Raw genomic sequence first — 23,433 nt, forward strand, 5'->3', positions numbered from 1 at the left:
CGCTTGGGGTGGTCAGGCCTTGCGACCGGGCCTGGAGCGGGCTGCTCTCGGTCACGTCCGGGGTCAGGGGGCACGACGGGGGGCGTGGTTCAGCGGCGGTGCTCGCGGCTTGAGGCCCAGGTGTTTGCGGCGGGAGCGTGGAAGCTGCAGCGGCTCCCGGGACTTCTGGCTCAGCGGCGGGATCCAGGGGTAAGGCTACGGCGTCAGGACCCGGGGCAGGGGCGTCTGCCTTACCTGCCTCCACGGCAGCACTGTTCTCGGCCTCCGGACTTCTCTCTCTGTCCTCGGGGGCAGGCGCGCTGCCGGATGCTGGCAGCGTCTCTTGCTGCCGGGTCGCGACCCGCCGGGCCATCTCCTCTCTCCATCCGGTGATGACTTCCCTCTGCGCCCGGACCATCCTCCAGTCCAACTCCTCCAGCGCTGTCCTCAGGAATTTAGGGTCTTCTGTGGGGAGCTGAGCCATCAGCTCCGTGAGGCTGTACGGGGACGCCTCGGCCTGCAGCAGGCCGCTTGCCAGGGTGCTGGAGTTGATGCTCCTCTCCATCTCCGGGTGTGATCTGGCGAGACTGATCCAAACCACACCCTGCCCCTCGGTTTTCTTCTCTTTCCGCCCCTGTTGGGGGAGGCCCCGGGGCAATCTGCTGACAATCACTCTCAGGGGCAGCCCCCCCACGTTGATGGACATCTCCACAGCCGCACTCATGGCTGTTGGGGGTGGGCTCCTTCTTTGGCACCATTCTGGAAGCTGGCCCACGATGGGAGGTGGCTTCCTGTTGTCTTTTGGCGCGCACATTATGGCGTCCGTTCTGCCGGGGCGGGCGCCATTTTCAATACAGTGAAACAGTCTCTTTTCAGGCACGCAATACCCGTTTGTGGCAGATTGGTCACAATCCTGCCGACTACGCCAAAGCTGACTCGCCCCCTGGGCCGTGGGGCACCCGGAACCGGGCTTCTATGCGATTCTGGGGGTAGTAGTGGCAACCCGATCCCGTGGCTCAGGGTGGTCAGACCAAATTGTGGCAGTCTATTTATAGATTTGGGAATGTCCGACTACGCCACCCGTGGATTACGGTCAGGGATAACCGCCGCTGCAAGGCAGACCACTGAGGCTGATGTTGGTGTGCAGCACAGGGATAGGATAACTCCCCACGGGAAGAGTGTAGCCTCAGGGCAATGTAGGTGGATGCTGGGGGTGATGGTGCAGGCGCAGCATAAATCACACAGAGTCCAATGGTGCAGTTCAGGCCTTTTACTCACAGTTGATATCCAAGTCACTTCTGTCAGCAATGACTGCCCAAGCCGTGCTGCGCCCACCAGGTGAGGGGCTTGGTCAACCCCCACGCAACTCAGGAGTGTGGCACAGGACCCCCTTCTATCCTTTCTCTGGCCTCTCGTGCCCCACCAGTGACCACGCTTCTGTCCGGCTGCCTCGGGCCTTCTCTGGTAAAAATTGGCGCCAGTTTCCCTGACCCTATGTGGTGCCTTCCTAGCGGGTGTAGCAAGGGGTCGCACCAATAAATGATCATGACCTCCGGTTCTTGGCTGAGGGATGATTTACCTCCACCAACTTGGGAATCCGGTACCCTTCCGCGGCCTGACACTTCACCCGATATAACGCGGGCTTGCAACGGTTGCTGTCCGTTCTGCTCTCCTAGGGTCCCTTCTGCCTTCTTGTTTCTGGAGCCTTTCTACTCCTCTGTCTCTCCTCTTTCCTTCCTTCTCCTTCTCCTCTCTGGCCCCGGCCTTCACTCCAGGCCTGCCTCATGGAGCTGAGCTCAGGCTGAGCCACAGCTCCCTGACAGCTCTGACTGAGCTGCTACTCTCTTTCTCTCAGAACTCAGAACCCCTCACTAAAGATGGCTCCCACCTTTTATCTGCTTCTCTGTGTTGAGCTCATGTGACCTGCACCCAATGAGCTCCTTCCTATGCTCCAGAAACCGTCCCCTACTGCTCCTACATCACTGTGTTCTCTCCCCCCTCCCCACTCCAGCCAGGGACATGGTCAGTTGTGCCTGCATAAATGGGAGCACCGTCGAGCCTAGTCAGTCGTGCCTGCATAAATGGGAGCACCGTCGAGCTATCCCCCGGAAATGGGGTGAGTGTGTGTATGCAGCTAACTGAGCCCTGGTCCACACCCCATCCTTACCTGGGAGTGGAGTATCACACCTCTGGTTGAGATGCAATACCCCTGTGGCAACTGAACCCTCGGGGCGCCACATATACAGTACGGAGCACTATGCGGGGCCATGTATAGAGTACAGAGCACTATGCGGGGCCATGTATACAGTACGGAGGACCATGCGGGGCCATGTATACAGTACGGAGCATTATGCAGGGCCATGTATACAGTACGAAGCACTATGCGGAGACATGTATACAGTGCGAAGGACTATGCAGGGCCATGTATACAGTACGGAGCACCATGTGGGGCCATGTATACAGTACAAAGCCCCATGCGGGGCCATGTGTACAGTATGGAGCATTAAACGGGGCCATGTATACAGTACGGAGGACTATGTGGGGCCATGTATACAGTACGTAGTACCATGCGGGGCCATGTATACAGTATGAAGCACCATGCGGGGCCATGTATACAGTACGGAGCACAATGCGGGGCCATGTATACAGTACAGAGCACTATGCGGGGCCATATATGCAGTACGGAGCACCATGCGGGGCCATGTATACAGTACGGAACACCATGCAAGGCCATGTATACAGTACAGAGCACCATGCGGGGCCATGTATACAGTACGGAGCACTATGCGGATCCATGTATACAGTACGGAGCACCATATGGGGCCATGTATACAGTACGGAGAACCATGCGGGGCCATGTATACAGTACGGAGCACCATGCGTGGCCATGTATAATGTATACAGTATGGAGCACTATATGGGGCCATGTATACAGTAGGGAGGACTATGTGGGGCCATGTATACAGTACGGAGCACCATGCGGGGCCATGTATACAGTACGGAACACTATGCGGGGCCATGTATACGGTATGGAGGACTATGTGGGGCCATGTATACAGTACGGAGCACCAAGCGGGGCCATGTATGCAGTATGGAGCATAAAGCGGGGCCATGTATGTAGTACGGAGCACCATGCGGGCCATGTATACAGTACGGAGCACCATGCAAGGCCATGTATACAGTAAGGAACTTCATGCGGGGCCATGCATACAGTATGGAGCACTATGCAGAGCAATGTATACAGTATGGAGCACCATGCGGAGCCATGTATACAGTACGGAGCACCATGCTGGGCCATGTATGCAGTACGGAGCACCATGCGGGGCCATGTATACAGTACGGAGAACCAAGCGGGGCCATGTATGCAGTATGGAGCATTATGCGGGGCCATGTATACAGTACAGAGCACTATGCTGGGCCATGTATACATATGGAGGACTATGCGGGGCCATGCATACAGTACGGAGCATTATACGGGGCCATGTATACAGTACGGAGCACTATGTGGGGCCATGTATACCGTACGAAGCAGTATGTGGGCATGTATACAGTACGGAGCACTATGCGGAGCCATGTATACAGTACGGAGCATTATGCGGGGCCATGTATACAGTACGGAGCACCAAGCGGGGCCATGTATGCAGTATGGAGCACCATGCGAGGCCATGTATACAGTACAGAGCATTATGCGGGACCATGTATACAGTACGGAGCACCATGCGGGGCCATGTATATAGTACAGAGCACTGTGTGGGGCCATGTATAGAGTACGGAGCACTATGCGGGGCCATGTATACAGTACGGAGCATTATGCGGGACCATGTATACAGTACGGAGCACCATGCGGGGCCATGTATATAGTACAGAGCACTATGCGGGGCCATGTATACAGTACGGAGCACTATGCGGGGCCATGTATACAGTACGGAGCACCATGCGGGGCCATGTACACAGTACGGCGGACTATGTGGGGCCCATTATTCTGCATGGTGGACTATGAGGGGCCCATTATACTGTATGGAGGATTATGTGGGGCCATTACACTGTATGAAGGACTATGTGGGACCCATTATGCTGTATGGAGGACTATGTGGGGCACATTATACTGTATGGAGGCCTCTGTTGGGCACATTATTCTGTATGGAGGACTATGAGGGGCCCGTTATACTGTATGGAGGATTATAAGGGGCTCAGTATACTGTATGGAGGACTATGTGGGCCATTATTCTTTATGGAGGACTATGTGGGGCCTATTATACTTTATGGAGCACTATGTGGGGCCATTATTCTGTGTGGAGCACTATGTGGGGCCCATTATACTGTATGGAGCACTATGTGGGGCCATTATACTATATGGAGGACTATGTGGGGCCCATTATGCTGTATTGAGCACTATGTGGGGTCATTTCTCTGTATGGAGAACTATGTGTGGCCCATTATACTGTATGGAGGACTATGTGGGGCCATTATTCTGTATGGAGGACTATGTGGGGCCCATTATTCTGTACGGAGGCCTATGTGGGGCCCATTATACTGCATGAAGAACTATATGGGGCCTATTATTCTTTATGGAAGACTATGTGGGGCCCATTATACTGTATGGAGGACTATGAGAGGCCCAGTATACCGTATGGAGGACTCTTTGTGGCCATTATACTGTATGGAGGACTTTTTGTGGCCATTATACTGTATGGAGGGCTGTGTGGGGATTACTGTTGGAGAATCATACTGTGATTAGGTCACCATTCTTTGTTGGGGGGATTGAGGGAGGGGGGTACAGTAGGGTCATCATACTGTGAGTGTGGAGGAATTCACTGTGGGGGTATCATACTGTGGGGGCACTTTTGGTTGCATCATACATTATTATCTGTTTCATTCAAGGATTTTTATCCTCTGTTAAATTACATACTTAAATTAGGCCTTAGGGCCATATGCTTTTTACTGCTTTTACATAACATATTATAATATTCCATTATAATTTTTAAATTAATCGTTATATTTGATAAAGAAAAACTTCCTCAATTGTAGACACTTTTTTAATAAATATTAAGGTTGGTCCGTGACTTTGTCCAAGCTTTGAACTTTGGCCCTCTGTGAATTTGAGTTTGATATCCCTGGCTTTAAAGGGAACCTGTCACGTCCTAGCTACTATCTACACTGCCTCCATTGCTTTGTTAGTGATGCAATGTGCATCACTAACAAGGTTTTTTCATTAAAATCGGTGATAGTCTAATGATTTTATAACATTATATATACTTTGTCTTACCTGCTTGTTTTCAGTCATAGGGGAGTGATTCTGCTATTCAGTCACTGCTGTCGCCACCCATATATTTGAATACTGCTACCGGTAAGCGCTATTATTGTGGGGCGCATGCAAATTTCTACATGTCCGGCGCTGGTCCCGCGCCTGTGCAGTGAGGCTGTGCCGCTGCTCATGGGCCACTGCTGTATGCTTGCCCCCTAGGCCAAAATTTGCCAGCCAGCCCCTGGTATGCACATTCGTTGGTTCCAAATCCAAAAGGCAATGAACAAAGTTCCAGCACTCATTTACTATATAGAACACTTAGGAAGTGATTCATCAAGACCACCGATTTTCTGCCAGCCTTGATAAGGTGGTGTTTTGGAGCAGACGCTATTGACTCATTAAGAGGCTAACGCCTCTTAATGAATCAGGCGAGATGCATTGCGGCATACGCCGCTATGTGCGTCTCACCACATATCTTACTCCAGCCCCTGCTGGAGTAAGATTTATGGAGTAGCGAACTCTGCCACTTGTCATGAGTTTGACAAGCAGGGTTGCCACGCCATGCCCCCACCATGTTCTGCCCCGTACACTTTGGCAGAGTTTGTGCGAAAATGATGTGATTGAATACGCCAAAAGTTGCATTTTTGCACAATCTTGAGTTTACAAAAGAAAATGCAACTTTTCAAAGCTTTCTGAGCCAGAAATCTGGCGAAAAAGCTTTGATGAATTTCCCCCTGAATTCTTTATTGTATAGTATTAAAATACAATTTAAAAAAATCCAAGGTCAAAAATATATAGCCATATTAGCCCTAATTATCCAGCTATGATATGTTCCTTTGCACATGTAAGAGGATGAGCAGTGTCCAAGCAGACGCCGGGTCAAGAAAGAGTTAAATATTATAGAAGAATTTTATTGCTATGTGTTTTATTCATAAATCTGCATTTTGTCCTTATGGCCGGTTTGTGTTTCGCTTTCCTGAAGATTTAACCTCAAGGCCGTCCCTAGGGAGTGAGGGATGGCTGTCCATAGGGGAACCAGTGGAAGGCATAGGGATACATTTAGCAGCATTCAGGGTAAGATATAGTTAAAAGCTTGGGAATAGTCCACATATTGGGAGGGGTTAGCTCAGATAAAAAGGGGAATCACTTTCTTTAGGGAAGTCAGTCGGTGGAAGTCTCATAGAGTGTAGGTGAGTGAAAGGTTCAAGAACAGTGGATGCACAAGCTGCAAAGGATCCTGTCAGTATGAAGTCTCCAAACAGTATGAGGACACATCTTAAGTTTAGTGCAGATCCCGGGGCGGTCCCGGACCTCGGGCCCAGAAGAGGCATCAGATTCCATGGCTCATTGTCCCCTGAGTAGAAGAGGCTGGTCAGGTCATAGCGAGAGGTGGGTCTCAGAGAAGCTGTAATGCAGGATTGGAAGTCCATTGTACCAACAGAAGATGTTGAAGCGGGGGCAATTCGGGCAGAATGGATCAAGAACTGATAGTGTACTGGGCAATGGGAACACCAACCAGAGGGGACTCTGTCTCATTCTGTATGCTGCAGCTGAATGTATTTGAATCGTACAGTAAAACTGAACCAGTTGAACTGGACCAAATGTCTCCGAATATGTGAGCAGCTGTTTCTGGTCCCAAGAACGGTGAGGTAAACAAGGGCTCCTGAACAACAAGTGAGTACAGAACAAATCTCACAGCACAACACACATATGTCAGGTTCCTGTTTAGAAAAGGGGTTTCAGGTTGAAGAGAAGTCAGAACCGGCCGACAGCGTTGGCCATGGTCCCCCCCTTCACACCATCTGCAAATTGTATGCTGTATGAACTGTCCTTAAGATATTTATTCTTAAGAACTTAAGGCGCACCTGTCAGCAGGATTGTGCTCAGTAAACTACATACACTGTCAGATGGGCGACATTAAACTGATTAACATGATACCTTGGTTGATGAAATCTGTCCTGTGGTTCTTGTGTAATCTTTACTTTCAATTTGGAGTTAATGATATGCCCATGCTTTGGGGCGTTCTAGTGGGGGGGTGCTCTATCTGGTGCTCTGCTTACATATTTATCTGTATGCTCTTATGACAGCTCACTGTGCCTTCACTGACCTGTCTCCTATTTTACATAATGCATCTAGTAGTGCAGGGCTAGGTAAAATAGGAGGCAGGTCAGTGAAGGCACAGTGAGCTGTCATAAGAGCATATAGGTGAATATGTAAGCAGAGCACAAGATAGAGCGCCCCCCACAGGCCCACCCCGAAGCACGTGCATATCATTATTTCCCAAATGAAAGTAAAGATTACACAAGAACCACTGGACTGATTTCATCAACCAAGGTATCATTTTAATCAGTGTAATGTTGCCCACCTGACAGTGTATGTAGTTTAATGAGCACAATCCTGCTGACAGGTGCAGTTTAAGAATAGTGCTTATTTAACAAATCTGCCCAGTTAGCAGTATTTCCACTGCTATTTAAATGGAACCTGTCATAAGATGCATCCTGCCTGAGCCACGTTCAGCAGAAGTCTGGCTACACAATTGTAGCCAGGTATATTTTACTATGAAAAGCTGCAACATTTCAGAGAAAACATTATTTAAAAAGCCATTCTGGACTACCAGGATAGGACCTGACTAATGCGATGACATCTTATAGCTCTACTGGAATTCTGAAAGGTGAGTGACAAGCACGATTAGTATTTGTTACCTTTGGAAAGCAAAGATAATGAATAAACACGGTTGGATTTCTTGACAACAGAGAAGAGAAAAATCTTTTTTATTTATGTTTTTTTAATATTATATTAAATGATTTACATGGACATAACATAACATTAGTCAGGATTACAATGTTGACTATAATGAGAGGTGAGAGTTTCCATTTTCAGACTGAAATATATCTGTTATATCAATCAAATAGACATTGTAATCCTGCTTAATCACTAAAATGAAAGACCAATCAGTTCTGATTCATTTTCCATAAAGCGTTTCAGCACAAACATGATTTGATTTCTAAATTATAAATCTGTTATTATTTTTAAGGTGTATCTTTAGAGGTGAAAAACAGACTAGTTATCTATGTAGCTAATTCTTCTAAATCATATTTTAAAGACGTCTCTTGTATTTACCCACAAGATATATTTATTGTAGATGAGGGAATCGATCGGATGAGAATCACATTTTTGTCACATTTTACAAACTTCAAAGGGCCCACAAAATTTTAACAATATGCAATTTGATTCATGTGAATTGCCCCCCCCCCAAAATCCACACCACCATTTTACACACATCAGAAGATTGCATAAGCCTGAGAAGGTTCAGATGAACGTTATTGCTATTGGAAACTGTATGGCTATTATTTAGAAGTATTATGAACTTGTTGCGTTTTTTGAGATATTTATATAGCTGTATTTATTTATTTTTGTAGGGGGTGTTAAGAATACTGAAGATATAATCCCATGTCAATCATTGTGCCCTGTTTGGTGGGGGATTATACAGATCTGCAGTGTACAGTTGTAATCAGACACTTCTGCAGCTAAAGAAGAAAGGAGGGGGCTGAGGGACAGTGAGTGACAAACCCCCACCCTCAGTTGTGAAGCTGCCACAGGAAGACGCCCTGTGGACCACAGCCATGCGGCTCCCTTTGTGTCAGATACTATAATTCAATACCGAGTTATGGGAATACGATACATCCCAGTGATACATCAAATAGATTTTTAGAACCCCCCGAACATGAAGAATATCACCCTAGCTTCCAGCACAGTCTAGCGCTCAGGGATAGGGAGACACATGGCACAGCCTTTCAGAAACCTCTAGAGCCACTGTGTTTGGTCTCCACACATAGGAGAGGCCCGGCTGGATGACACCAGAACCAGCTCCCTAGGATCGTCCATTAAGGAAGTATAGCCCATTTTAGTTTTTGGAGTTTTTAGCTGAGAGAGACCAGGGGTTGAGATTTAGGTCCAGCCAGGGGGCAGAAGGGGGAGTGACCCAAAGGGGTTAAGAGCTCCAGTAGCCATAGTTCAGTGTCGTTTCACTCCCGGTGCCTCTTCTCACTCCCGGTGCCTTCCTGTACCCATGTGGACAGGGAGTGTTGGTGTAGAACTGTACCAATCTGACTTTACATGTCCCCGAGGGGTGTGGAATATCACGTTGGTGCAAAGGGAAGATCCATATCAAGTGTTCCGTCTGACGTAACTGTGATGTCAGGCGGGCGGCGAGGTGTGGATCCGTCACAAGTGGTGACAGCGGTGGGATTCTGCAGGATCTCTCTGCTGCCATTCATCACAGGGGGCACTAAATGTATCACAAATAATTCTGAGGTACTTTTGGGGGCCTATTTATTTACAGTTTACTATGGTGTTCTTTGTAAATCAGTATCTGTATTATTTTTTTTAGTTTAAAGATCTTTGGGGACAACTGTCTATATGACAGTACTGTGGGGAAGTTTCTGCATGGCTCTGTTTACTAAAGAGTACAAGGAAATGCTTTTTCTTTGGGAACGCTCTGTTCTAGATAGCATCAAAATCTGAAGACTAATCCTTAGGAGAAACTTTTAAAACTAGATATGTGGGGGTTTGTAAAGGTGGAGTTGTCCTGACACCCTCTTTGAAGATTTATTGTTCTGATGTATTGTAATAACCTATTTTACCTGTGATTTTATATACTGTATTCAGCACCAGTTTTAGTTAACCTGTGGATAGGGTTAACAGTTTAGCCAACCCCGGTGGGGAGGAGTTATATCACACAGTGCCTTGGGACTGTGGGCGCTAACCAGGACCCTAGAATTAGGGGCGCCCTAGTCTATCCCTGTCCCCTGGATTACTCTTGAAGGTGGAGATGCCGGGTTCTCATGCCTTGCTATGCTCCTAAATCAACCCTTATCTGTCGTAGGTGGGAAGCCATAGTGTATAAGAAAACACTAACGAGAAAAATAAGGGAAGACAGACAGGGATAAATGAAAATAACAATCATACAAAATGCACTCACCGAACAACAGAGTGGAACACAGAGGAGATAAGAAAGAAGAAACCAAATAGGAGAGCATGAGGATGTGCACACAAAACTAAATTGCAAGCAACAATCTCCTGAACAAATCTCCAAACGCCTACTCCAACTGCAAATTATACCTCGAACTACAAACCAGGCAGTAAGAACTAACACTAGCAATTCCTAAGTGCCAGAAGCGAGCATGTATAGCAGAGGGGAGTGGCCAACACTGAGCAGCTGAGACAAACCAGGTAGGAAAGCTCCAGGAGCTCAAACTGAACATATTAACCCTTGCACCGCCAGCAAGCGAAAAAAACTGCACTGTTTAATAAGATGGTGAAGTACTTCTAACCAGTGCAGGAGTTCGTGAATCCAGATGCCACGATCTTCTGGCCCCTATCTCTCACAGTATCCCCGTGACAAGTTACATGGGCATTCAGGAAGCTAGTTCCTGGTTGTTAGGAAGTTATCATTAAGATACTAAAGAGATAAGAGATATTCTTGAGTAGAAGTATACAAGTGTGAGATTGAACAATACCTGTGGCATAGGGGGTGTGAAATTGAACAATGCCTGTGCAACTGAATGGCAAACCATAGTGTGAAAGAAATAGTATAATACAAACTCAATGTACTGCCAGTGTCTTAGGTAAACTATTCCTGAGCAATTCACTGTTATGCCAAAACTAGAATGAGATTTTTTTTTTCACTGAACTTTATGTACATGCATAAAAAAGACAAAAGGACAGTGAAAAAATGCTGAAAAATACACCAAAAAATAAGCAAAAAAGCAAGAAAAATCCTGAACAACCTTCTGGCAAGAGATCAGGTTTTGCTGCAGTTTGCTGCAGAAAAAAATACTGAAAAAAACATGATGTGTGAACACCTTCAGAGAGATATGTTACACAAAATAGTTAATAAATAACATTTCCCATGTGTCTACTTTACATCAGCACAATTTTGTAACAATTTTTTTTTTTTGTTAGGAAGTTATAAGGGTTAAAAGTTGACCATCGATTTCAAATTTTTCCAACAAAATTTACAAAACATCTTTTTAAGGACCACATTACATTTTAAGTGTATTTGAGGTGCCTTTATGACAGAAAATACCCCAAAGTCACACCATTCTAAAAACTGCACCACTCAAGGTACTCAAAACCACATTCAAGAAGTTTATTAACTCTTCATGTGCTTCACAGGAAGTTTTGAAAGGTGGAAGAAAGCAATGAACATTTAACTTTTTTTTACAAAATTTTTACTTTAGATCCAAATTGTTTTATTTTTGCAAGGGTACCAGGGAAAAATGGATGCCAAAATGTGTTGTGCAACTTCTCCTGAGCACACAGATACCTCATATGTGGGGAGAAACCACTGTTTGGGTATATGGCATGGCTCGGAAGGGAATGAGCACCATTTGACTTTTTGAATGTAAAATTTACTTGAATAATTAGTGGACGCCATGTTGCGTTTGGGGAGCCCCTGATGTGCCTAAACAGTGGAAACCCCCCAAAAGTGACACCATTTTGGAAACTAGACCCTTAAGGAACTTATCTAGATGTTTGGTGAGCACTTTGAACCCCAAGTGTTTCACAAAAGTTTATAACGTAGAGCCGTGAAAATAAAAAAATCACCTTTTTTCCCCAAAAATTATCTTTTAGCTAAATTTTTTTTATTTTCACAAGGGTAACCGGAGAAATTGGACCCTAAAAGTTGTTGTGCAATTCGTCCTGAGTATGCTGATAACCCATATGTGGGAGAAAGCTACTCTTTGGGCGCACGTCAGGGCTCGGAAGGGAAGGAGTGACATTTTGGTACGCAGACTTTGATGGAATGGTCTGCAGATCTCATAACAGTATGGCTTAGCCACACAGTGAGACTTGGGAGGGACAGAGCGCTATTTGCCTCCTGGAGTGCAGATTTTCCTTGAATAGTATGTAGATTACATATACAGAGATCCTAACTGCTAGAAGAGCAGAATTCTCCCCTCCCACCTTAAGTGACCCCATTTTGGAAATTATACCTCTTTGGGAATTGATCTACAGGTGAGGTGAGGATTTTAACTACATGTTTTTTTTTTCCAGAAACAAGCCGCAGTGGATGATGCTGATGGGAAAATTGCAAACTGCCTTTGTAGTGACCAGTACATTATGCCCAGCTTGTGGTTCTGGAGACATGCATCGGTAAATTAGGTGGGCTCTCATCACTACAGAAATGCCAAACATGTGGATGCTAACTGCGATTTAGGCACACTGTGGGGCTCAAAAGGGAGGTGGGCATTTGTATTTGGGAGCTTAGATATAGCCACTCAGGTTCATTTATTTAATGCTTGCCATGTTCCACTATCTGGTACTATTTGGTGTTATTTCAAGGTTTTCAATCATTTTTAGTCTTATGAGTCTTTGCACTGCACCTTACTTATGCTGCTAAATTTGACTATCTTTAGTTATTGTTTGCATTTGCACTTTATTTAGACTTTGATTTGCTCTTCATCAATAGGACCAAATAGCTGTGACTCATTAACTTCTTGACACTCTTTAAGGACTTTGTGCTTTTTTACACCCCCTATAGGCCACTTGGTCTTAATTTTGCACACATGGCAAACTCCTACCTATACATTGACACTGTGTTTATTAGTATTGTGTATGTCATACCTTATTTATTGACCAATTTGTTTTATGAATTTGTGACATTATTTATTGCAGGGAACTTTAATTATGGTATTTATTTAGGATTAATTAGCAGTTGGCCATTTATGCACAGCACTTTTTATTTATTAGGTGTTTTCTCCTGTTTATTCAAATGTGGGGTATTTACACTGCTCAAAAAAATAAAGGGAACACTCAAATAACACATCTTAGATCTGAATGAATGAAATATTCTCATTGAATACTTTGTTCTGTACTGTACAAAGTTGAATGTGCTGACAACAAAATCACACAAAAATCATCAATGGAAATCAAATTTATTAACCAATGGAGGTCTGGATTTGGAGTCACCCCCAAAAATTAAAGTGGAAAAACACACTACAGGCTTATCCAACTTTGATGTAATGTACTTAAAACAAGTCAAAATGAGGCTCAGTATTGTGTGTGGTCTCCACGTGCCTGTATGACCTCCCAACAACGTCTGGGCATGCTCCTGATGAGGTTGCGGATGGTCTCCTGTGGGATCTCCTCCCAGACCTGTACTAAAGCATCCCCCAACTCCTGGACAGTCTGTGGTGCAACGTGACGTTGGTGGATGGAGCGAGACATGATGTCCCAGATGTGCTCAATCGGATTCAGGTCTGGGGAGTGGGCGGGCCAGTCCATAGCTTCAATGCCTTCATCTTGCAGGAACTGCGGGCACACTCCAGCCACATGAGGTCTGGCATTGTCCTGCATTAGGAGGAACCCAGGGCCAACCGCACCAGCATATGGTCTCTCAAGGGGTCTGAGGATCTCATCTCGGTACCTAATGGCAGTCAGGCTACCTCTGGCGAGCACATGGAGGACTGTGCGGCCCTCCATAGAATTGCCACCCCACACCATTACTGACCCACTGCCAAACCGGTCATGCTGAAGGATGTTGCAGGCAGCAGATCGCTCTCCATGGCGTCTCCAGACTCTGTCACGTCTGTCACATGTGCTCAGTGTGAACCTGCTTCCATCTGTGAAGAGCACAGGGCGCCAGTGGCAACTACGCTGACAGACACAGCAAACCTTCTTGCCACAGCTCGCATTGATGCGCCATCCTGGATGAGCTGCACTACCTGAGCAACTTCTGTGGGTTGTAGAGTCCGTCTCATGCTACCACGAGTGTGAAAGCACAACCAACATTCAAAAGTGACCAAAACATCAGCCAGAAAGCATTGGTACTGAGATGTGGTCTATGGTCCCCACCTGCAGAACCACTCCTTTATTGAGTGTGTCTTGATAATTGCCAATAGTTTCCATCTATTGTCTATTCCATTTGCACAACAGCATGTGAAATTGATTGTCAATCAGTGTTGCTTCCTAAGTGGACAGTTTGATTTCACAGAAGTTTGATTTACTTGGAGTTATACACTGTGTGCAGAATTATTAGGCAAGTTGTATTTTAGAGGATTATTTTTATTATTGATCAACCAACACTGTCACTCTACTTATTATATATGTGACTGACATGTTTCTATCTATCTAATCTATGTGTGATGCTCTATTCTTTCTTTTCTAAATTGTCGGGTACCGATGTATGCCGCTGAGGAATTGCCGGCCGGCTTTTTTAAAGAGACGGGTGCATGAAAACACTATTATTTTTTTTTAATAAATCCTTTATTTTAACACTAAATAACAAGTACAGTAACCAACACTGTCACTGTACTTATTATATATGTGACTGACATGTTTCTATCTATCTAATCTATGTGTGATGCTCTATTCTTTCTGTTCTAAATTGTCGGGTACCGGTGTATGCCGCTGATGAATTGCCAGCCGGCTTTTATAAAGAGACGGGTGCATGAAAATCGGAGGGCACTAGTGTGTTCCAAGTGCCCTGCTATGTTTTTCATGCACCCTCCTATATACCCTGCCTGTCTGCCTATATATTCTGCCTGCCTGACGTTTAATTGAGCACCGTTCAATTTGGGCAATTTTTGACCTTCTGCAGACCGCCGGAGGGGACCACCAGCAAAATGCTCGAGTTTCCCATAGACTTACATTGGGCTCGTTGCTCCGGTTGGGCACCCAAGTATTCCAATGTGCTCGACCCGAGCTTCGAGCACCAGAGCATTTTAGTGCTCGCTCATCACTAGTCATTAGTAAGCACCCCTCCTCATTACAGAGATGCACATCACCAGATTTACTTAATTGGTAGTTGGTTCTCAAGCCTATGCAACTTGGAGTAGGACAACATGTATAAAAAGTATCATGTGATCAAAATACTCATTTGCCTAATAATTCTGCACACAGTGTATTCTGTTGTTTAAGTGTTCCCTTTATTTTTTTGAGCAGTGTACACAGCACTTTATTTGGATCATGTTTAGGAAAGATCTGTATTATCAATTTTCTGAGTCACCTAGTATAATTTGCATCTGTTTCTCTTTTTAATATTCATGTTGTCTATTGTTCTATGTTGAAACTAATAAAGATTTATATATTTTTTTAACTGGGCATCAGCTCCCCCCTTTTTTGTAGGTTTTTGCATTGTATGGAAGTGCCTATACTATTTCTTGGGTCATAATTGGGATTTTTATTATTATTGTTACTTATGGTCTTTTGGAACAAACTTATTGTATCCTCTTCCATACACTAGATTTTCTTTTTGCTTAGACAGCCACTTATAATTCACTATTAATCACAGCAGAGGGCGCTCACGCCTCGTATAACAATATCTGATGGTGAAAGCCTTAGATTTCTTACTAGCACAAGGTCAGGAACATACTGGGAAGCAAACTAATTTATACTAATAATTTCACATTTTATGTGAATTACTAATTTTTACATCATTTGCACTTTTTCGGCACTACAGATGTGAATTTAATAGTATAATGGTTCCTGGATATCTCCCAGGAATTAAAAGACTCTCTTAATATCCCAAAACAATCTGTACTGTAAGAGAGAACGCACAGCTTACACAAATATATCCTAGTCACAGATGGATGGATAGATGTGGTCAATACTACTTGGCTCTTCTACTGTGTTCCAACCTTTGGATGAACTCCGAACTAATCTACCCACATTTGACAACTGTAGACATTTATATACAGGTCCTTCCTTGAAAACAGTTTAGAGCTGGACAGTCAATGTTTTCAGAACCAAAGTAGACATAAACAGTAATAAAGTCTTATTGCCTTCCCCACAACCATATAATTGTATTCCTTCCTCAGTTGGGAACTCCCTTGTAAAACAGGAGCAAGCCCAATGTAGCGGAGATGACTACACAAGAAACCTTCTGAGCACCAAAGTAGGAAACACATTCCTCCATCAGCAAGGAACACTATTGTTATTGATAAATATCATTAAGGTGTTTTTTTCTGCTTTAACCATGTTTTCTTTCTAAAACCGCAAAGCTCGGAAATTAAGTTTTCCAAAATTAAGGTAAGACAAACTCATTGGCTTAAACCCACTTGTTGATTTTCCGGACCTGGTTTCTCCTTTTAGCACATTGGAGTTGCTTTGACACATTGGCAAAATAATATTAAAGGCATGCTTAGATAAATATAGCACCAAAGCTGAAGCAAATATTTATAGGTGTGTGCTTAGATGTCTGGATTTGAAATATTTTCGGTATTACCTGTTGCTAAATAGAGAAGCCACAAAGAAACTACAACCAATTTAGGATGTTTGGCAAAGGAATGACCGGCTTCAAATGTGTTTTTTTACTTGTCAGTGGAAATCGGTATGTAATTGAAGTAGTTTCACCCCTTGTTAATGGTTCACCCAAGCTCACCGTGGTGCACTCTGAAGGATAAGAGTTTATGGATAAAAGCTATACCTGCCCACCTGCTGATTATGTTACACATTATATAATATTTATATACTATCTGTATACAGTATATAATGTTTGTATATTATATTTTTCGGATTATAATACACACCTGACTGTAAAACCTATCCCAAGTTTAGACAACAGAGAATAGGGGGTAAAAAAAAGTTTGGGGTGGAGTGAGTGCTATTGCCGCCTACAGCATAATGTTAGCAGGAAAGTAGATAAGAATGTATTCTGTTCTTTTTAGAGGAGTACAGAAATGCAAATCAGGGACTGGGGTGTAGAAAGTCTCTCCCACTATGTATCTGAAGGTCCCTGCATTGCAGCAATCTCTGCAGCAGCACAATTAAAGGCTTATTTGCATGATCTTCACAAGGAGCCCTCTTCTTCCTAACCTCATGAGTGCCTGCTTTCTGGGGTTTGTTGCACTTTTGATTAATCAACATCTTGGACCAGTAGTATCATCGGACTACTGCCCCCAACTGTGCACTCTCCGTTGCTGCAATGAAGCAGCTTTTCTTTTGCAGCATTGGAGGAGTGTAGTGAAATCGAAGATGGGCAAGATTAGGAGCTAACAGCACTCCTGTAATCCTGACAATTTACAGAGCAATTCGTATGTTTAGCCGCCGTTGCTAGACTGTAGCCATGGCCAACACACCTAAGGTAATTAATCTTTCCTCACATACCCTAACTGAGACAGATCTTTCTGCCCTAGAGAAGGGTTTGACCTATTGCCTCTGTGTGCATTGTGATGTTTTTACAGCAGTAAAGGATCACATTTTTGCCCATAATTTAAATTTTAAAAGGTGGTTACATAAAGATTTGACATCTGATATGCCCCTTTTCAGTGAGGAACAGAACATTCACATTTTGGAACAACTATTGGATAAACAATCCAAACCAGATTTGGGTAAAGTATAGAGATGAGCGGTGTTCGACTCGAACTGTTCGCCAATCTCAAATTCGAGCTGTTTTGGGCGGTGTTCGAGCCGTTCGGCGAAAACGAACGATTTGAAAAAAATTCGGCTGTTCGAGGTTATGTTCGATAAATGCTCGTGCACCAAAATCATAACTGGATTTTTTCTCAGTAATGCTGAAAATTAATGTTAATACGTAGTTTGGGTGTACAGCGGGGCGGGGGGAGGGGCAGGGGATGGATCTCTGCAGAAATAATGAAGATCTCCATTTTTTTTTCTCTTTCCCGCATTTACAGTGGGGAGGTGCAATCTGTCAACCTATCAGCAGCGCACACACGGAGCGAACTGCTTTTTTTCACACAAGCAAGGGCGTGTGTCATTGGCAGTGTATGTCACATGTCCTTGCCCTATAAGACCCAGCCATTTTCCCCGTTGCCACCATTTTCTCACTGCTGCAGCTGCGTGTTAGACGGCACCGCTGTTGCTGTGTGCGCTATACTTTGTTAATTTGAAGCCAATTTTGGCACAAATCTACAGATAGCTTGGGAGTAGGGAATAGTTGTGATTGCAGTACTTTTAAGGACTAGGTTACATCATTTCCTACGACTTTTATCAGGCAGGTCTGTGCTCTTAAATAGATAGGTTGGGAGTAAAGACTAATTGTAATTGCAGTCCTCTTCAGGGCTAGGTTACATCAGTTCCTATCACTTTTATCAGGCAAGTCTGTGCTCTTAAATAGATAGGTTGGGAGTAAAGACTAATTGTAATTGCAGTCCTTTTCAGGGCTAGGTTACATCAGTTCCTATCACTTTTTGCCAGGCAGGTCTGTGCCAGTGCTGTGCAAGTTTTTTTCACAGCATTTGGCTAAATCTAGCAAAGCAAATCCTTTTTGTCTTCTTGCAGTGTGTGTTAGTCAGTGGAGAAGCCTATCTGTGTTGCAAGCTACACCACCTGTGTATAGAATACAATTTTTTTTTACTGCACCTAGTGAAGTAAAACCTTTTGGGCATAGCATCATTCTATTAGTCCATCTATACTAACCTCCACCAGGTTGCAAATTCAAAATAATTTTTATCTGCATTTAGCTCTGAAAAAATATTTCGGCTTGTAGCAGTGTGTGGGACTTGTTCTATTAGTCCATCTATACTAACCTCCATCAGGTTGCAAATTCAATATAAATTTTTTCTGCATCTAGCTCTGAAAAAATATTTCGGCTTGTAGCAGTGTGTGGGACTTGTTCTATTAGTCCATCTATACTAACCTCCATCAGGTTGCAAATTCAATATAATTTTTTTCTGCATCTAGCTCTGAAAAAATATTTCGGCTTGTAGCAGTGTGTGGGACTTGTTCTATTAGTCCATCTATACTAACCTCCAGCAGGTTGCAAATTCAAAATAATTTTTTTTCTGCATCTAGCTCTGAAAAAATATTTCGGCTTGTAGCAGTGTGTGGGACTTGTTCTATTAGTCCATCTATACTAACTTCCAGCAGGTTGCAAATTCAATATACTTTTTTTCTGCATCTAGCTCTGAAAAAATATTTAGGCTTATAGCAGTGTGTGGGACTTGTTCTCTTAGTCCATCTATAGTAACCTCCATCAGGTTGCAAATTCAATATAATTTTTTTCTGCATCTAGCTCTGAAAAAATATTTCGGCTTGTAGCAGTGTGTGGGACTTGTTCTATTAGTCCATCTATACTAACCTCCAGCAGGTTGCAAATTCAAAATAATTTTTATCTGCATCTAACCCAGCCAATACTTTTGGACTAATACCACAGTTTGGCCACTCAGCTCTGCTCGGTTCCCATCCATTGTTTTTTGTGCAAACAACTCTAGAGTTGTCAATTAGTAAACCACCAAAACGAGTGGAAAAAGGCCTGCTGCTGGTGGAAAGGTTGTGTCCGTGGGGTAGGTGTTAAAGCAACAGTAACATCTGAAGAAGAAAGACCATCTTCCAGCCAAACTAAGATGTCTACTTCTTTTTGCGGACAATGTGATAAGATCCCTTTCTTACGGCCACGCCAATCGCTACAAATTCCAAATGAGGCACAAAAACAGCGTGTGCTTAAACAGATATCAAGTGCTCCTTTATGTGGGCTCTCCTCCACCTCAACTTCAACATCACAAATACTCCAGTCCTCAGAGGTGTCACCCCAATCGCACTTGCTTCCTCACAGCTCCCAAGTCTCCAGCTGCCCGTCTGAGTATGGGGTAGAACAGATGGTTGAGTCTGCAGAGCTGTTTACTCATACTATAGCCTGGGAATCAGAGGTCGGCTCCAGAGCTTCTGTGAATCCAGACGAGGAAATTATCTGCACTGATGCCCAGAATCTTTATGAGTCGGATCCAGGACCAGACGCAGAAGGTTCTGACCATAATGTATACTCTCGTTCCCAAACTGTAACTCCTGTTGGTGGAGACAATGAGGAAGATGATGATAAGACTCAAATACCTGATTGGAGCGACAACTTTAGTTTTTTGTCAGGGCAGGAAGAGGTTGGCTCTGAGGACGACGGGTGTTATAACACACAGGGTGATGATGATGAGGTTAGAGATCCCACTTACTGTCAACCCACAGTCAGCCAAGAGATCAGGTCAGCAGAGGAGGTGGAGGAGGATGCTAGTGACGACGAGGTCAGGTTGCGCCTTCCTGGACAGAGACGTAGTACTGGAAGCACGTCAACAACTGCATCCTCAAACACAACTCTGCCTCTGACCACAAGTCGTGGTGGCTCTTCAGGTCGCATGGGTGCTAAGCCTTGCATAGCCTGGGCATTTTTTCAGATCGATAAAGATGACCCAACTCATGTTATCTGTAACATTTGTCAGCAAAAGCTAAGTAGAGGCCAAAAAATACATAGTTTGAGTACTTCATGCATGAACCGGCACATGGATATGAAGCATAAGTTGCAGTGGGAAGCTCACTGTGCTACAATGTGGCCTATCCAGCCGGGCCAACCACCATCTGCCACATCTTGTGCATCCGCGGCCTCTTCATCCTCTGTGACTGGGGGGACAGCAGTCACACCTGTTTTGGGATGCAGACCTGCCACCTCTTTACCCACAACAGCCAGCGTGATTGGCAGGTCATCATTTTCTTTGGAGGTGGAAACACCAGCTGGTGTTGAGCGCTGTCCGACATTGATAGCACCACCTTTGGATCAAGGCAACCAAACATGTCTGCCTGCATCTTCCTCACAGACCGGCAGTTTGCCGGGGACACCCTTCTCAACCCCGTCTAAGCACAACAGCCAGCCCTCGGTCCCTCAGATGTGGACAAGTAAAAGACCATTTCCTCCTAGCCATGTGAAAGCTAAGAGGTTGAATTTCACAATCTGCAAGCTCTTGGCTACAGAAATGCTTCCTTTCCGCCTGGTGGACACAGAGGATTTTCGAGACCTTATGTCCGTCGCAGTGCCCCAGTACCAGATGCCCAGTCGGCACTACTTCTCAAAGAAAGGTGTGCCTGCACTCCACCAGCATGTCGCACACAACATCACTGCTTCTTTGAGAAACTCTGTGTGTGACAGGGTGCGTTTCACCACAGACACTTGGACGAGTAGGCATGGACAGGGGCGTTACATGTCGCAGACTGGGCACTGGGTAACAATGGTGACAGCAGGACAAGGGGCTGCTATCTAAGTCTTGCCATCCCCACGAGTTGTGCGTCAATCCTCTTTATCTCAAAGTTCCTCCACTGCTTCTGCCTCCTCAACCTCCTCTCGGTCCTCCACCTGCACCCAAAGCCTGTCTGGTCATGCCACAAGCTTTCTAACTGCGCAGAAGGAATCCTGCACACCTCCTTACTATGCTGGCAGCAGGGCTCAACGTCATCAGGCAGTTTTTACTTTGAAATGTCTGGGAAATGTGAGTCACACAGCTGAGGAGTTGTGGTCAGCTCTGGAGAAGCAGTTTCATGAATGGTTGTCTCCACTGGACCTGAAACCAGGGAAGGCCGTGTGCGACAATGCTGCAAACTTCGGTGCGGCCCTTCGCCGGGGCAATGTCACACACGTGCCTTGTATGGCTCACGTGTTGAACCTGGTTGTCCAGCAATTTTTAGCCCACTATCCCGGACTAGATGGCCTTCTGCTGAGGGCATGGTCGCTGTGTGCTCAGTTCCGCCGTTCGCATCCCGCAGCTCAGCGACTTACATCTCTACAGAAGTCGTTGGGCCTGCCACTTCACCGGCTAAAATGCGTTGTGCCTACCCAGTGGAATTCAACTCTGCACATGTTGCAGCGACTGTGGCTGCACCGACAAGCCCTGGTGCAATACGTTGTGACGTATAGCCTGGGCCAATGAGATCCAGAGGTGGGGCAAATCACGCTGGAGGAGTAGTCTCAGATGATTGACCTATGCACCCTTCTGCACAGTTTTGAAATGGCGACGAAGATGTTTAGTTCTGACGATGCCATTATCAGCAAGACTATTCCGGTGAGTTACATGCTGGAGCACATGTTAAACAGCATTCGGAGTCAGGTGGTGGCACAAGAGGAGGTGGAGGAAGTAGAGGAGGAGGAGTTGTATGCGGAAGGGCTAACATCTGCAAGGTCCAGACGGTCGGCAGCACCAAGTCGGCAGGCATGTGAGGGTGGGGGAGATGGTTTTACCAAAACGCATGGTAGCAGCCAAACTAGTGAGGAAGGTGCAGGAGCCCAGGAAGAAGTGGAGGATGAACTGATGGAAGACTCATCAGATGAGGGAGACCTTGATCACATTTCTGTTGTGCGAGGTTGGGGGGAGAGGGCAGAGGAAGGAAGCATGATTGTTACCTCGCCACCAACACAACAGGGACTTGGTGCTCCTGGATGTGCAATACACATGAGTGCCTTCTTGCTGCACTACCTGCAACATGACCCTCGAATTGTGGGTTGCCACACTCTTAGATCCCCGGTACAAAAGTAAATTTGCAGAAATTATTCCTGCCATAGAAAGAGATGCACGCATGCAGGAGTATCAGCAGAGACTGTTGCAGAATCTTACATGTGCTTTTCCCCAAAACACTAGTGGTGCACGTAGTGAATCTCACAGTTCCAACTTGCCAACCATAGAACCGTCGAGTGTTCAGCTCTCAAAACGTAACAGAAACACAGTATTTGATGGTAACATCAATTTTGCAGAATCATTTCACCACTTTTTTAGCCCATCCTTTGCAAGGCCACAGGAGACAAGAAGTCTGACACATAGTCAACGCCTAGAGACGATGGTACAGGAGTATCTCCAAGTAAACATTGAAGCCATGACTGTGTCACTGGACCCTTGCTCATTTTGGGCTTCCAATCTGGATAAATGGCCGGAGCTTGCCACTTACGCCTTGGAGATCTTGTCATGCCCCGCAGCCAGTGTTCTGTCTGAACGTGTGTGCAGCGCTGCTGGTGGTGTGCTGACAGATAAGCGCATGCGGCTCTCCACTGATAATGTAGACAGACTCACGTTCATAAAGATGAACAAATCATGGATCCGATACGACTTTTCTACCCCTGTGTCATCCTGGGGAGAGTAAAAGCTTGATGATTTGTTAAAATCACCTCACCAACTGTTTTAAGCTTTCAAATTACTAATCATGTTTATCTGTATCTTGGCTGGAAAATAATTTGGGCCTTGTAGCAGTGTGTAGTACTGATTCTATTAGGCCATCTATACTAAACTCCACCAGATTTAAAATTACTAATCATGTTTATCTGTATCTTGGCTGGAAAATAATTTGGGCCTTGTAGCAGTGTGCAGTACTGATTCTATTAGGCCATCTATACTAAACTCCACCAGACTTAAAATTACTAATCATATTTATCTGTATCTTGGCTGGAAAATAATTTGGGCCTTGTAGCAGTGTGCAGTACTGATTCTATTAGGCCATCTATACTA

The 23,433-nt window shown here is 45.0% G+C and overlaps 1 protein-coding gene across 1 annotated transcript in view; it reads right to left on the bottom strand.

Moving 5' to 3' along the window:
* LOC141264622 (zinc finger protein 474-like) overlaps positions 1-23,433 on the bottom strand; it is a 283,616-nt gene that overhangs the window by 65,615 nt on the left and 194,568 nt on the right. The gene's annotated exons all lie outside the window — the stretch shown is intronic.

Source organism: Phyllobates terribilis, unplaced genomic scaffold, assembly GCF_046119375.1.
Source record: "Phyllobates terribilis strain yellow unplaced genomic scaffold, ASM4611937v1 Scaffold_1__5_contigs__length_1240528914, whole genome shotgun sequence".
NCBI classification, from domain to species: Eukaryota; Metazoa; Chordata; class Amphibia; order Anura; family Dendrobatidae; genus Phyllobates; species Phyllobates terribilis.